This window comes from Macaca thibetana, chromosome 2 (genome assembly GCF_024542745.1).
Source record: "Macaca thibetana thibetana isolate TM-01 chromosome 2, ASM2454274v1, whole genome shotgun sequence".
Lineage (NCBI taxonomy): Eukaryota > Metazoa > Chordata > Mammalia > Primates > Cercopithecidae > Macaca > Macaca thibetana.
The window spans coordinates 157,552,490-157,566,794 of NC_065579.1; positions in this window are offsets into that span (position 1 = coordinate 157,552,490).

Below are 14,305 nucleotides of genomic sequence, written 5' to 3' on the forward strand. Positions count from 1 at the left end.
TTCCTCAATGTTATCTTCTTCTTCCTCTGTTAACATTCAGGGCTAACTGAGCTTTGCAAAGCCTTCTCTCGCTGGTCTTCATCATATTCCTTACCTGAGTTCTCATAACTAACTGAGCCATACCACACAATCTGGCCCTTCATTATGCAGTCTTTTGTTGTTCTTCAATTGTTTCAAAGTATGTAAATCTCATCTGCTCAAGTTGACAACTCTCTACCTTCTCAAGGACAAAGATTGTGTCTTCACTATACTGCACAAATCTATCACAGTGCAAGGTCAACAGAGGAAAACAGTTGTTGAGATGACCCTACAGTGGAATGAAGTCAGCCTTCAAAACTTTTAAAAATAGAATGTTGACCTTGCCAACTGAGAGTGTGGTAGCCAAAGCATATGGATCGTTCTTTCCTCAACAACAGAAAATAGCAGCACACCAGGCTCTTGTGACAATGTGTCCTTGAAGTGACTGCTATTTGGCTCCTTTCAGAACTCCAGTTGAGTGATATGTTCTAGAAGGAAGTCTAAGGCAACCATTCTCGACATTGGACTTTATACCAGCTATTTCAGAATATACAGAGAAATTACTAAAATACAGATTCCAAGCTTATACTGGTTTATGAGAAAGTTTATTACCTTAACCTCTGTTTCTTCTAATGCAGAAATTCTTAAGTGATGCAATAAATAGACTGCCCACTTTTTTAATGCTGGATAAGTGCCAGCATTGTGTGGTGGCTAGGAGCCTTGCCTCTGGAGGCTACCTGTGGGCTTGCCTTCACCTTATTCACTTAAAAGGTGTGTACATTTCATCAAGTTACCCATTAAGCCTCAGTTTCCTCATTTGCATAAAGGAATATTAAGTGACTGGCTCTTATGGTTGCTGTGCAGGTAACACACACATTTATGAAACACACTTAACACTTCGTAGCTTATGGTGAGAATTACATAAATATTAGCTATTTTTACTACTTGAAATGACCCATTTTAGGAAGTACAAATCGCTAATATTTGTTTTATATGACTCGTGCTTCTGCATAATCTGTAGACTTGAAATTGCTACATATTTCAAAGATAAAATCTTTCTTAAACTTTTATAAAACTTGTGGTTTTGTTTCCATCTCTAGATAATGTAGTAGGTTATGGAAATTTTAATTCATTGTGAAAAAAATGGTAGCCTGTGTTTTATCAGATAACAAGAATTATATAACTTGATAATTTTTTTCTTTTTCATGCTTATCTGAAAGTTCAAAATTGAATTTAAAAATTACTCACTTAATCCATATTAATTGGGGAGGATGATATATTTCTCATTCACCAACATGAATTTATGTTTTCATTATTTTTAATACAATCTTATTCTCATTGGTCTCAACCTGTTTTGTTTTAAAGAAACAGGCTACTTTAAAAAAGTAAATAGTTACTGAATCTCCTCAGCTTGTCAGAAATTGTCAATTTAATTATTTTTAAAATTTTATTTTTGAAAAGGTAATGGATTCATGTGGTATAAAATGTGATACAATAAAATAACTGTCTCTCCATCCCTGCCACCATCTACTGAATCATAAATACTCATTTTTATTCATTTGTGTGTATACTTTTGACTTTTCTTGGTGCATATAAAAACAAACATGAATGCATATCATTTCATACATTTTACATAAAAAGTAGAATGTTCTGCATAAGGATTTGCATCTCAGTTTTTTAATCTGAAAGATTTTCTAGAGATCTTATATCAGTGGTTGAAATGCTGTTGCATTGATTTTAAGCTACATAGTATTTCATTATATGGATTTCCATATGTATTTAGCAACTCTGTTTAGTTTGTTTACAGTCTTGTGTTATTATAAATAAGTGCAGTGAGTAACCTTATATATGTCTTTTTGTATATGCTTGTATATCTGTAGGATACATTCTCTAAATTACGATTACTTCATCAAAGAATATTTATTTGTAATTTTGATAAATATTATCAGAGAGTCTTCAATAAAAGAGCATATAAGAATATATGTGAATGTCTATTTCTACAAATTCATCAATATTGTTACCACGTTTTTAGATTTTGCCAATTTTATAGGCTTAAGGAAGGTAAGATTTGTCATCTTCATATATTTAAATGTGATTTGTGTTTTCCTTTTATTAATTGCCTGTATATGTGGTCTTTGCCGATGTTTTAAAAAATTGGGTTGTAAGCCTTTTATAATCAATGTCTTAGAGTCCTTTATTTATCCAAAAGATTAACGTTTTATTTTCCCCTCCTGCCAGTTTGTCATTGTGTGTGTGTGTGTGTGTGTGTGTGTGTGTGTGTGTGTGTGTGAACTTTTTATTTTAAAAAGTTGCCAAAGTTTGTTGTTACTGGCTACCATTCGCGTAGGAATTGATAAAATGAACTTAGCTAAAGGCAGTATTTTCTGGAGCAGCAAGTTTTTATCTAAGTTGCAGGAAGCCTCAGGCTTCCACAAGACATGTCTATGGAGTTTCTTGAAATACATTATGGTTACAGGTTAAATGTTAAAAATTCATGTTTTCCATCTCCACCATGCCATGCCAGAAAGCTGTACCCAAGGATGGCATGACAAGACATAAATATATGTAGAAATATATACAAGTTAAAAACTACCCATCTAGTAAATAAAGCTCTGAACTATGGTGAAATATTTTACATTTCTTTCATTTCTAATTTTCTACTTTTTGTCTCATTATTACCCTATGCCAGTAGATTCCCCCCCACCTTTTTTTTTAAAGTATTTGAGCTTTCTTTTTTTTTTTTTTTCCTTCAAAGGGAATTTCATGAGGAGCCCTGTAGTGGAGCTTCTGTGGCTGTAGTCCATCTCCTTAAGAATGATGTAATGCCAACTCTTTCTTCCTGGAACTTAGCGTATTTCCAAATCTGTCTACCCTTGCTTAGTAGAAATGGCTTTCTTATGTATAATGTCAATCAAACATCTTGCATAATTATCTTCTTAATCTACTTTTTATTGAAATGGAAATAATGTCTCTATAGTAATCAGATTCATAAAATGTCTAGCAATTTGGAGGTAGGGGAGTACCTTTAAGACTACTAGATAAAGCTTGCACCAGTGGAGGAATTGCTTCTCCAGTATATCTAGCCCAGCATCACACGGTCTAATCATACATGGTCTAATTTGTGGCTGCCCCCACAAACAGCTGCTTTCATTTTGCTCCAAGTCTTATGATTTGAAAGTTTCATCTTGTATTAAAACTTCTTGTGCTTTCCACCCACTGATCCAACCTTGGCTCTCTAGAGCATCACAGAATAAAATTCACTTTTCTTCAATAAGCACAATTATTTAAAGACAGATATCACATCCCCTTCTTTATTCTATTTTCCAATTTCAGTTCTCTCAGTTAACTTTTGTTGCTTCTTCCACTATATCTCAAATCAAAGAGATGGTAATAAAATCCTGACTGCTTTCCTGTAGGCTCACTCCAGTGTGTCAGCAGTTGCTTTAAAAAGTGGCAGTGCCAAAGGAACACAGTACCGCATGTAGGGACTGGCTGGTACATAGAACATAAGACTGGGTCATCCATGTAATCTAAATAGTACTTTTTCTGTTCTTTTCCTATTTTGCTTTTTGTGAGTCTTTAATTTGCCTTGAAATCTGAATCATCAAAATGTGTCATGGAACAGTGCATAAAGTTTTGTCTATACAGACTTAGGGGACCCCAGCCTTTGAAGCTAGAAGAGTATCTAGTGACCATTTAGTCTAACTGGTTCATTTACAGATGTAGGGAAATTTAACAAGATATGCCGAGTGGGAGAGCTCTCTGAAAAATTCACATCTTCCTTAAGGGATGTACACAATGGGACATTCAGAAGGCCTGTAGCCATATGTCATTTAATACTCTCTATAATAACCCAGTTTCCCTAGTGCCATATGTGGTAGGCAGAACAATGACTCTCCAAAGATGTGCATGTCCCATACCCTAGAATTCATAAATATGTTACCTTACATGGCAAAAGAGATTTTGCGGATGTGATTATGGTTCAAACCCCCCTGGGTTATTTGGGTAGGCCTGATCTAATTACATGCATCTCTAAAAGTAGAAAATTTTTTTCTGGATGCAGTCAGAGAAAAATGTGACAAAGGAAGAAAGACCAGAGATAGGCAACATCGCCGGTCTTGAAGGTGCAGCAAGGAGGCAAAAGCCAAGGAGTGAGGACAACATTCTCCCCCAGAGTTTCCAGAAAGAAATGCAGCTCAGTCAATTCCTTGAGTTTAGCATACTGATGCCCCATATTAGATTTCTGTCCTACAGAACACTAACATAATGTGTACTGTTTTAAGCTACTAAGTTTTGGGTAACTTGTTAGCAGAATAGAAGTTGCAGCAATGGAAAACATACACCAGACAAGCCCAAACAGTAAGCCAAATGCATTCGCAGGTTTTTGGGCCCAAACATTAAAAATATGCAACACGTGCAAGTATTATGGAGCCAAATTTCCCTTGTTTGATAGCCATATCCTCATAATGAGCTAGGCCCTTTTAGAAATTGCATTAATAACTCAGGGTACCATTTAGTCATTATTGCTTCAGTGTGTTAGCTCTTATCCTGATGATGATGGCCTAAAACTCCTAAGTCACTCCCAGGGAATTGCTCCTGTACTGGGAAAAGTATCAATTTAGATTAATCTTTCATATTATCACTTTTAGAAACCATATTTGTAGAGCATTTTGGAACCGTCTCTGCTTTACACCTGGGTTCACATGGCACTCGTTTCTATAATAAAGGCCAATTTATACTAAGTATGTTTCTAAACTAAGTTAGAGTTTTATTAATTTACTAAGTGCTTGGAGACAGCACAATTTTCCCTAAGAAGTTGAAAGCAATGGAGACTGCTTCAAGGCCTTTTTCCAAATATGTAGTATCACAAATGCACTGCCACCTGGGTATTCCTTCATGGGTTGGAGCAGAGATGTGGTTGTATTTCATGGCCTTAAACAGCCTTTCAACGAACAAATAATCCTTACTAGTTATTATTTTGTGCTAAGTAATGGACGTAAATTACTGAAAATATATTTCCACATCTAATCATCAAAACTCTATGACGACAGTATTCCAAAGCCCTATTTCAGATGAGTAAAGAAATTTGGTGAGAATAAGTCACATATTAAAGTGCACATAATTCATAATTGCTGAAATGAGACTCCCACGATGACTGCTCTTACCCCAAAGCCTGTGTTCTATCTATTTCTACATGTTGCCTATTCATTTCTTCATTCTGCTGTCTCTAGAATGTGATGGGAACTCTGCAAATTTATTATGTGGATAATGAGGGAATGAATGAATAAAGCCTAGAGAGAGGTAATAGAGAACGTGTGCTTGTATCTTTGCAACAGTGTTAGGGATTTTTATAGATATTTATAGGGATTTTTATAGTTATTTATAGGTATTTTTATAAAGTTATTATGAAGATCTACTTAAGCTAAAAAATTTGAAGCAGAAAAAGAAACCTTAAAAAATATATGTAATGTTTTATATGTGCATTTCACCCTCTTTCTTCCAATGGTGTAAACACACACACACTAATGTAGTTACTGGATTTGTTTTCAAGTACAGTGCATGCCTCTGTAAGATGGGCAATTCCTTGCCCTCGCCCGGAATATGTAAATACAACGATTCCTGGGCAGAACAAGCAGACAAGATGAATGTTATACACTGGTTAGGCTTTAATGTTAACTTTAGAGCAGCCTTTGACACAATGCTGAAATATTAAACTGTTGTAAATTTTGTGACAGGTAGGCTTTGAAAAAGTTAAAAAAAGGTCACTGAATTGAACTTTCTTAATGTGGTTTTCAAACTTTTTTTCTTTTTTTAAGCAGCTGAACTCTTTTTTAAAAGAAAAAAAAAATAGAACCTAGTATATAAAACCGTTATGAGGATGAGCTGCTTTGAATGAAGTGGGGATAAGGGATCCAGAGCCTCCCCTGCTCAACTCCAATTCCCAAGTCACCTCCTATTGAAATTCTAGTGCCTTGGAAAGCTCAGTGTAAAAATTACTGTATTAATGATTCTACCTTTTGCAGAGTTCTTCAAATTACAGTAAACAGAGAATGTTGTGTAGGATTTACTGTTACATGACCTTTATCATTTGACTCATAAATGTCTATTTTATCATTGGAAATACTTGATATTTCCAAGGTCATTCATTTCTTGAAAATACACATATTTTATTTCCTGGAGATCCTAGAAATCAAAATGAAATCACTGCTTTCAGTTAGCTTTAGTGCACATGGAGATTTTTATGGATATGGATTCTATTTTGTATGTGATATGTCAGATACTAGGCATGGAACACACAGGAAAGGGATCCTATTGTTTTGTCTTGTAAACAGGAATTTCTCAGTACAGATTTGTTGGATAGATGGTTGAAATGAATTCATTGTTCTATGGTGAAAATCATCAAGTATCAAGTTCAAAGATGAACAAATATCTTTTTAAGATAATTATCATTGACATGCTTTTCTGCCCCTTCATTATTTGTTCAATATTGAATTAAAGTAATAGGGCTTAAGGCAGATTTTTAGCTACAGCTTTTAGGGATTTCAGCTAAATACTAGAAAATATAAGACACTTTCTAGCTAATTCCTGCTACTGTTTATCTCAGCAATTACTAAATGTCAAAGAACCATGAAATGTTGTGTTAGGCATGATATTACTTGATCCTCACAACAACGTTGACAGAAATTACAATTATTTCCATTTATATAAGAGAAAACTGACACCAAGAGAAGTCTATTAACTTGTCCAAAGTCACCAAGTTTGTAAATGTTAAGACTGGGACTTGAGGTCAAGTCTTCCTGGCTCTAGAACCCTAATGCTCAACAGCCTGCTGCTTGGAGTTATTGCATAATTTTTGAAGAATTAACAATGCTCTATTTTGACTTGAGGCATGCTTGGAATTACAATTACGCCAAACAACAGTGAAAGCACATCTAATACTTTATCACAAGGAAAACTTATTCTACATTATCCTGACTATTGGGAAAGACTTGTATTTTGGTAAGCCAATTGTCGCTTATTCTCTGACCTAACACACTCTCTATCTAGAAACCCAAACTGTTTCCATGGGGCTATAATGCAAATTCGGATACAAATTTCTGTATAGACCTAGAAATCAGACTGTTTGGCAAAGAACATTGTCCCCATTATTTCAGAAAGCCAGCTGTATCACTGGAGCCTACGTTTATTTAATCTTTTACAGCCAAGAAATCTATGGCATGTTTTTGCCAATCTCCCTGATATCTATGTGGATGATGAAACATCCCCAGATTTCACTGAACCGCAGCAAACTCTTTGACTACTATTGTGGCGGGACTGTAATAACATTGAGTGCACCTTCAGGAAGTCGAGGGAAAGATGGCTGTGCATACTGAAGAGAAATGGCAGCAATACTAAAGAGGTCCCCAAAGTGGCAGCTGCCTGTTGTGCTCTTTGATGCCTTGCATGAGAAGGTGAGGGGAAATTATTTAAACAAGCGAACTCAGGAGAGCAGTACATTACCATTGCCATATTTCATTGTGGAAGACAAATATGCTCACTGGAGCCAAAGAAAACTAGATACCGCCCTTTAGATTCCATGTTGATACTTACCCTAAAATGAGGGCAATTTTTATTGAGCTAATCAAATAATGTGAATTGTGCATTTTATTATTTAAAATCATCACACTCAAAAAAACATCAAATGAATAAAAAATAAATTGCATAGCTACACAGATTAATCTCAGTAAGTATAATCCCAGTAAGCATAGCTTTATTGTTTTAGTCTCTTCTTCATTTCTGCAAGAGTCACCAAAATTTCTCTTCTCTGCCTTCACATATGTAAGCGTATGTAGGTGGTGAGCAGTCTGTTGTGGTGCCTGAAGACTATGAAGGTACATCAGATAGGACAGGGTAAGTGGTGGAAGGAGGCCAGAATCTGACATGAGTAGGAGCATCTCTCAGGATGTTTGAAGTCTAAAGTTATTTTATTGTTCTTTGCAAAAACTATGAAAGGGTTTCATCTCTGAATGCATTTTGAACTGTCTGCACATAAAATCTAAATCCAAGTTGGAATTCAAACTCTTTGTGTCTCCCCTTTCAGCTACTCATCTTCCATTTTATTTCCTGAAGCTTCGTACAGTCTTTTGTTCACCTTGTTTTACAGACTTGCTCCCAACCAGGGACATCCCCTTGCTTCTTTGAGCCACACAAATATTTGCAGTGCTTCACTGAATTGGCCTCCTTGCCATACTTTGGTTAGCACAAACACTGCCTGCGGTGATTATAAGCTTCCTGGGTCCCTGGATTCTTATTCATGAGAGGCTTAAAAGACAGGTTAGAAAGTGTTTGTTTTTTTTTTTTGAGACGGAGTCTCGCTCTGCCGCCCAGGCTGGAGTGCAGTGGCCGGATCTCAGCTCACTGCAAGCTCCGCCCCCCGGGTTCCCGCCATTCTCCTGCCTCAGCCTCCCCAGTAGCTGGGACTACAGGCGCCCGCCACCTCGCCCGGCTAGTTTATTTTTTTTTTTTGTATTTTTTAGTAGAGACGGGGTTTCACCATGTTAGCCAGGATGGTCTCGATCTCCCGACCTCGTGATCCGCCCGTCTCGGCCTCCCAAAGTGCTGGGATTACAGGCTTGAGCCACCGCGCCCGGCCCTGAAAGTGTTTGTTTTTTAAACTGAGAGACCTGCCCTGCAAAATATAAAGCAACTAAAATTTAATGATAGTCTCCATCCAGACGTGAAACAGGCTAATGAACAGGCTGTTTTCATCTTTCTTTTACATTTTATTTTTTTTCAAGCTTTGGAATTATTGTAACTTATGAAAATTTGTCTGTATGCTCTCCCTCATAAATTGTTTGGCCTCACAAGTTGCTTAAGGCCTTGGAGTCATAGGAAATAAAACCACATTTGCAAAGTTTTTAAAAAGAAAATAAAACAGAAGACAAAGACAAAAAGCAATTCATGCTTTGGTTCTTTAGAAAAATCACTTTAGCCATGATTACGACAGAAATTACCAGAATGAAGTGAATAGCAAGCAAAAGGTGCTTACCTATTTTAGGAGTAATGAAAAAAAAAAATTGTAGAACACCTGTTATGGCCATATCCTTTTTTAGGGGAAAAAAAAAAAAAGCCTCATTTAAAATAAAGGTTTTTAAGTAACTATGGAAAATTTCTCGCACAATCAGTTCTCTAATAAATATTTGGATGTAGCCATTAGCCAACAGTTTCTGTAGAAATCAACTGTTTTTGAAGGAGACTTAAGACTTCCATCTTAAATAATGTCAAGAAGTGGTCAAGAAATAGAACCTTGGCTAGAATTAACAAGAGGCCACTTACTCGTCTTTAAAAGAGACAAGCAAATATGAAAATAAAACAACTGCAACACCCCAAACGAGCAACAAACAAAAAATACTAGGAGAAATAAGGAAATTAAAGACAGAACACTTTTTTCTTTTTTCTACCTTCTTTTACTTTTGTTTCCACCCTACAATAATATCAGATCACCGGAGAAAGGCAATAACTCTAGTAAGACATGCTGATAACATTGGGTGTGGCTATCTTTCTTTCACTGCGTAGACTCATAGTGTTGAATTTATAGTGGGTTGTCTTTTTAAATTATTTTTATTTAATGCGCATTTCTTTGCATTTTAATTAAATTATTCTTATACTCTTTCCAAGTTCCTGCATCTCTCAAACGCAAATGTCTACTTCATTTTGAAGGAAGAAAAGAATAATATGAAGAGAATAATGATGAGGTAGTCTTTCTCTCTGCAGAGAATTGAGGATCTGGATTCCCTACAACATATAACATTAACAGACAGATTTTTCACAAAAGCTTTAAGACTTTAGCACAGATGACTAGTGAGCGGGATTGTGAGACTTTTTTTCCGTGGAGTTATCTACCAATAGGAATCAGAGGCAAACTGCTGGACTATCTGGTGAAGTTAACTCCCTGCTGCCTAAAGCAGCACCTAATCTCGTGCATCTGTTGCTCAAGCTTTGTTTTCAGGTGGAACTTGTCAAAGCCCTATCCCCATGTGCAATGACTGGGGATCTGATGGAAGCTTCTCAAAGTTTGAGTCATTACAGCTCTGAAATATTTCTGGAAACTTACTCTGCCCTTTATAGTTACTTTTTCTTCAAATAAGGAAGGAGAGTGAATTTGGGGGCCACCATTATTTACCTGGTAATGTTGCATTCCCTTGCTAAGGGAGGGCTGGGAAAGGCTGGCTTTCTGAAGGGCTTTCCATCAGCAATTGGATGGATGTACTCTACTACTGTAAACCCCCTCTAGCACTTACTTGACTTTTAATTTTTACATCTGAATTATGAAATGCCACCTCTACTAGCTACTGCCAGGATCCCGGAACATTAATATTGATGTCCGAAAACGTTGGGAGTGCAGCTGCAGGAAGATTTAAAGATGAGAATTATCAGGAACGTCACTCCAGTAAATAAATCCACTATACAATTTGCTTACCTTTTCACCCCAAATTTTTAAAGGAAATTTATTTTTAAAGAGAGAGAAAAATTAGCATATGATCTGAGCCCACTAAGTATAGCATAGATGTTTCCTTTTTTTCTTCCAACCATACTCACCTGTCATAATCACGTATGATTAATATGGGCTCAATGCAGCAAAGTATGTTGCAGCACCAAATAATATAAACAGAAAGAAAAAAAAAAAGAAAATGAGAGGAACAGGAGACAGAGAAAAAGGGCAGGTTAGGACACAACATTTGTCCCCTTGAAATTTTATGCTTACTTATAGCCACATCACTGTACACAAGGCAAACTGTTGCTTGTGATATTTGAGAACCATCTGCTGAGCCTAAGGCAAATTTCACATTAAAACCCAATTTCAGTTGTGACCTGAAAATGAGGAGAAATGCTGTGGTTCTGAGCAAATTCCACTTTGAATGTCTTTTCCCTACCCTTGGCGTTACGAAGTGAAGCTTATAGGACAGGAACCTAAATGAAACAAAAGCCACAGGAGGCAAACAGAAAGTGCTTAGTCCTTCTTTCTCTACCCCAAGATTTGCACAGCTGTGGTAGTGTTCACAAACCTGACTGAAGTCCTGAGATGAGGACGGATTGCAAATCTGCTGGACCAGCTCCCATTCACAGTGGAGCAAGATTTGCTTCTTTTTCATTTTCAAACATGACTCCAGCTCCCGCAGTTTGATTTTCCATCAGGAACAAAGGTTTGGAATCCTCATGTAATTAGGGGAAATCCAAGCATAGTTTTTCTTCAGGAAAAAATTAAAAACACAAAATAAGAAATGAAGGCCAAAGTAGACTTGAATTCCCTCCAATACTTACTTTTCTCCAGCTCTCCCCTCTTCCTCTTAAATAATGGTAGATTACAAAGCCCAATTTCAAAGGATCTAATCAAGTTGAGATAAATACAAAGCAATGTAAGCTATCTAAGCAAACTGTAGCACTACGACTTAAACAAATTAGTGCTTTGATGCACGTATGTTAATTCTTTAGAATGGGACAGAAATATCTTCCTAGAGAAGGTAGGCATCTGAAAGAATGCAATGGGTGTGTTTTCATGATGCAAATCAAGGACTTCAGCACTGTAAGTGAACCCACCACACTGAATACCCAGAGTGTGCTTGGACACTGCATTGTCACAGGAAGTGAAAGAAGGTTGCAAGACCCTGTTTCAGTCTCACATGAAACTGAATTGCTGATCATCAGTGAAATCAGCACATGGCTGAAATGACTGTAGATGTTCCTCTTGGTAGCTCATTACTCTGTGCTTTAGCACCTGCAGGAAAAGCCTTGGTCAGATCCTTCTACAGGTCAATGTTTCCCAAGCTTGACTGTCCGCATGAATTACTGGGGGCTCATGTTAAAATGCGGATTCTGATTCAGTAGTTTGGGGGTGACGCCTGAGCAGCTGCATTTCTCACAGTCTCCCAGATGATGTGAATACTGCCAGTCTGTGGAAAACACTTTGAAGAGCAAAGGTATAGAACCAACAGTACATTTATTGATAAAGCTTTGAAAATTTCCAGGTAGAAGTGCATGTGTGTGTTAAGCTAGTGATGGTGATGGGAATACTGAAATGTGATCCAGATGTCTTTTGAAAGCCTAAACTAACATGAGAGAATCGTACACATAGTCCTTGGAATTTGCTACCCCAGTGCCTCTTACTAAACAATGGCATTACATTTTGGTCAAAGCCTTGAAGTTTTGTACAGATGGCATCTGTGACACTTTTATTCTTCTTTCCCCCTAAAGTCTCCGTAGAGCAAAAACTTGGATTGCTTTATTAGATGAATTATGACTAAAAATTCGATTTCCTCTTCTGTGGCAATAAAAATGTGTTCAAAACCTCTTCAGAATTCGCCACTGCATGTTTGGTGCAGTTTCTGCAAAGCTGCTTCAGGGTCTTTCACAAACCTATATAGGCCTAATCACAAGGGATTCTGTTGTAACGGCTCTTTCAAAGTCTGGTTGCTAAACTTTTCCAGGAGTTTATTTTACAATATAGCATTTTTGTTGCTTTTCTACTGCTTCAGCATTCAGTGATTCAACAAGGATTTTTTGGACACTTACTTTGTGAAAAAATCTCCTAGAAACTAGAAAAATGCTTAATACTTGGTCAGGCATAACTGGGTTCTAACTGTAGTCCTACCATGTATACCCACACGACTTTGGGCAAGTTTGTATAGCCTTATCCTCAATCGCCTAATCTGTAAAATGGGAACAATAATCCCTGTTTATGAGTAAGATTACACAGGATAATGCATATGCAGTTCTTATAATAGCATGAAATATGTAAAAATGAAACAAAGTACTATCAATTATATTATTATAATATGTATTCATTCTGAGATAAAAGTTAATATGCTTTAGAGTATGTGTGTATGATTGTGTTTATGTGTTTCCTGTAGCTTGTATAAGTTGAGACATTGTCTCACAACCTTGGTTAATATTCAATGGAAGAATTAAAAAAAAAAATTAATTAGAGATGGGGTCTCGCCATGTTGCACAGGTTCCTCCCAAACGCCTGGGCTCAAGCAGTTCTCCTTCCTAAACCTCCCAAAGTGCTGGGATTACAGGCGTGAACCACTACACCCAGCCAAGGATTGTATTTGGAGAGAGAAAAAAAAAATGTAGAAGGGAAAGGCTTAAATTTATGAACAAATGATGGTGCCAAAAGGAGCTTCTAGAAGCAAGGAAAACCTAAATTACTGAAGTTTTATCTCATTATTTCTTCCTATAATTAGACCAAGGAATATATTGATATGAAGTAGTAAATGGTTCTTCTGTTATTTTTTAAGGCTACCCTAAAGTTGTTTTTAATTTTTAAAATTTCAATAGCTGTTGGGGTATAAGTGGCTTTTGGTTAGATGGATGAATTATATAGTGGTGAGGTCTGAGATTTTAGTGCACCTGTCACCCAGGTAGTGTACATTGTACACAATATTTTGATTTTTATCCCTCCTGAGACTCCCTTTATGAGTCTCCATACCACTCAGTATGCCTTTGCATACCCATAGTTTAGCTCCCACTTATAAAGGAGAGCATACAGCATTTAGTTTTTCTCACCTAGAGTAATTGCCACCAGCTCCATCCATGTTGCTGCAAAATACATTACTTCATACATATTTATGGCTGTAGCACTCAATTGTTTATACATACCACATTTTCTTTATTTCTCATTGGTTGATGGGCATTTAGATTGGTTCCATCTTTGCAATTGTAAATTGTTCTGCAATAAACATACATATGCAAGTCTCTTTCTAATATAGTGACTTCTTTTCCTTTGGGTAGGTACTCAGTAGTGGGATTGCTGAATTGAATGATAGATCTACTTTCTTCTTTAAGAAATCTCCATATTGTTTTCCATAGAGGTCGTAGTAATTTACATTCCCACCAGGAGTCTATAAGTGGTCCCTTTTCACCACATCCATGCCAATATCTATTGCTTTTTGACTTTTTAATAATGGCCATTCTTGCAGGAGTAAGATGGTACCTCATCGTGGTTTTAATTTGCATTTCCCTGACTATGAGTGACGTTAGCATTTTTTCATATAGATGTTGTCCATTTGTACATTTTCTTTTGAGAAATGTCTATTCATGTCATTTGTCTACATTTTGATGTCTATTTGTTTTTTTTCTTGCTGATTTTTCTTGAGTTCCTTGTAGATTTGGGATATCTAGTCCATTGTCAAATCGATAGTTTGCAAATATTTTCTCCCATTCTGTGGGATGTCTGTTTATTCTTATGATTATTTCTTTTGCTGTACAGAAGCTTTTTAGTTTAATTAGGTCCCATTTGTTTATTTTT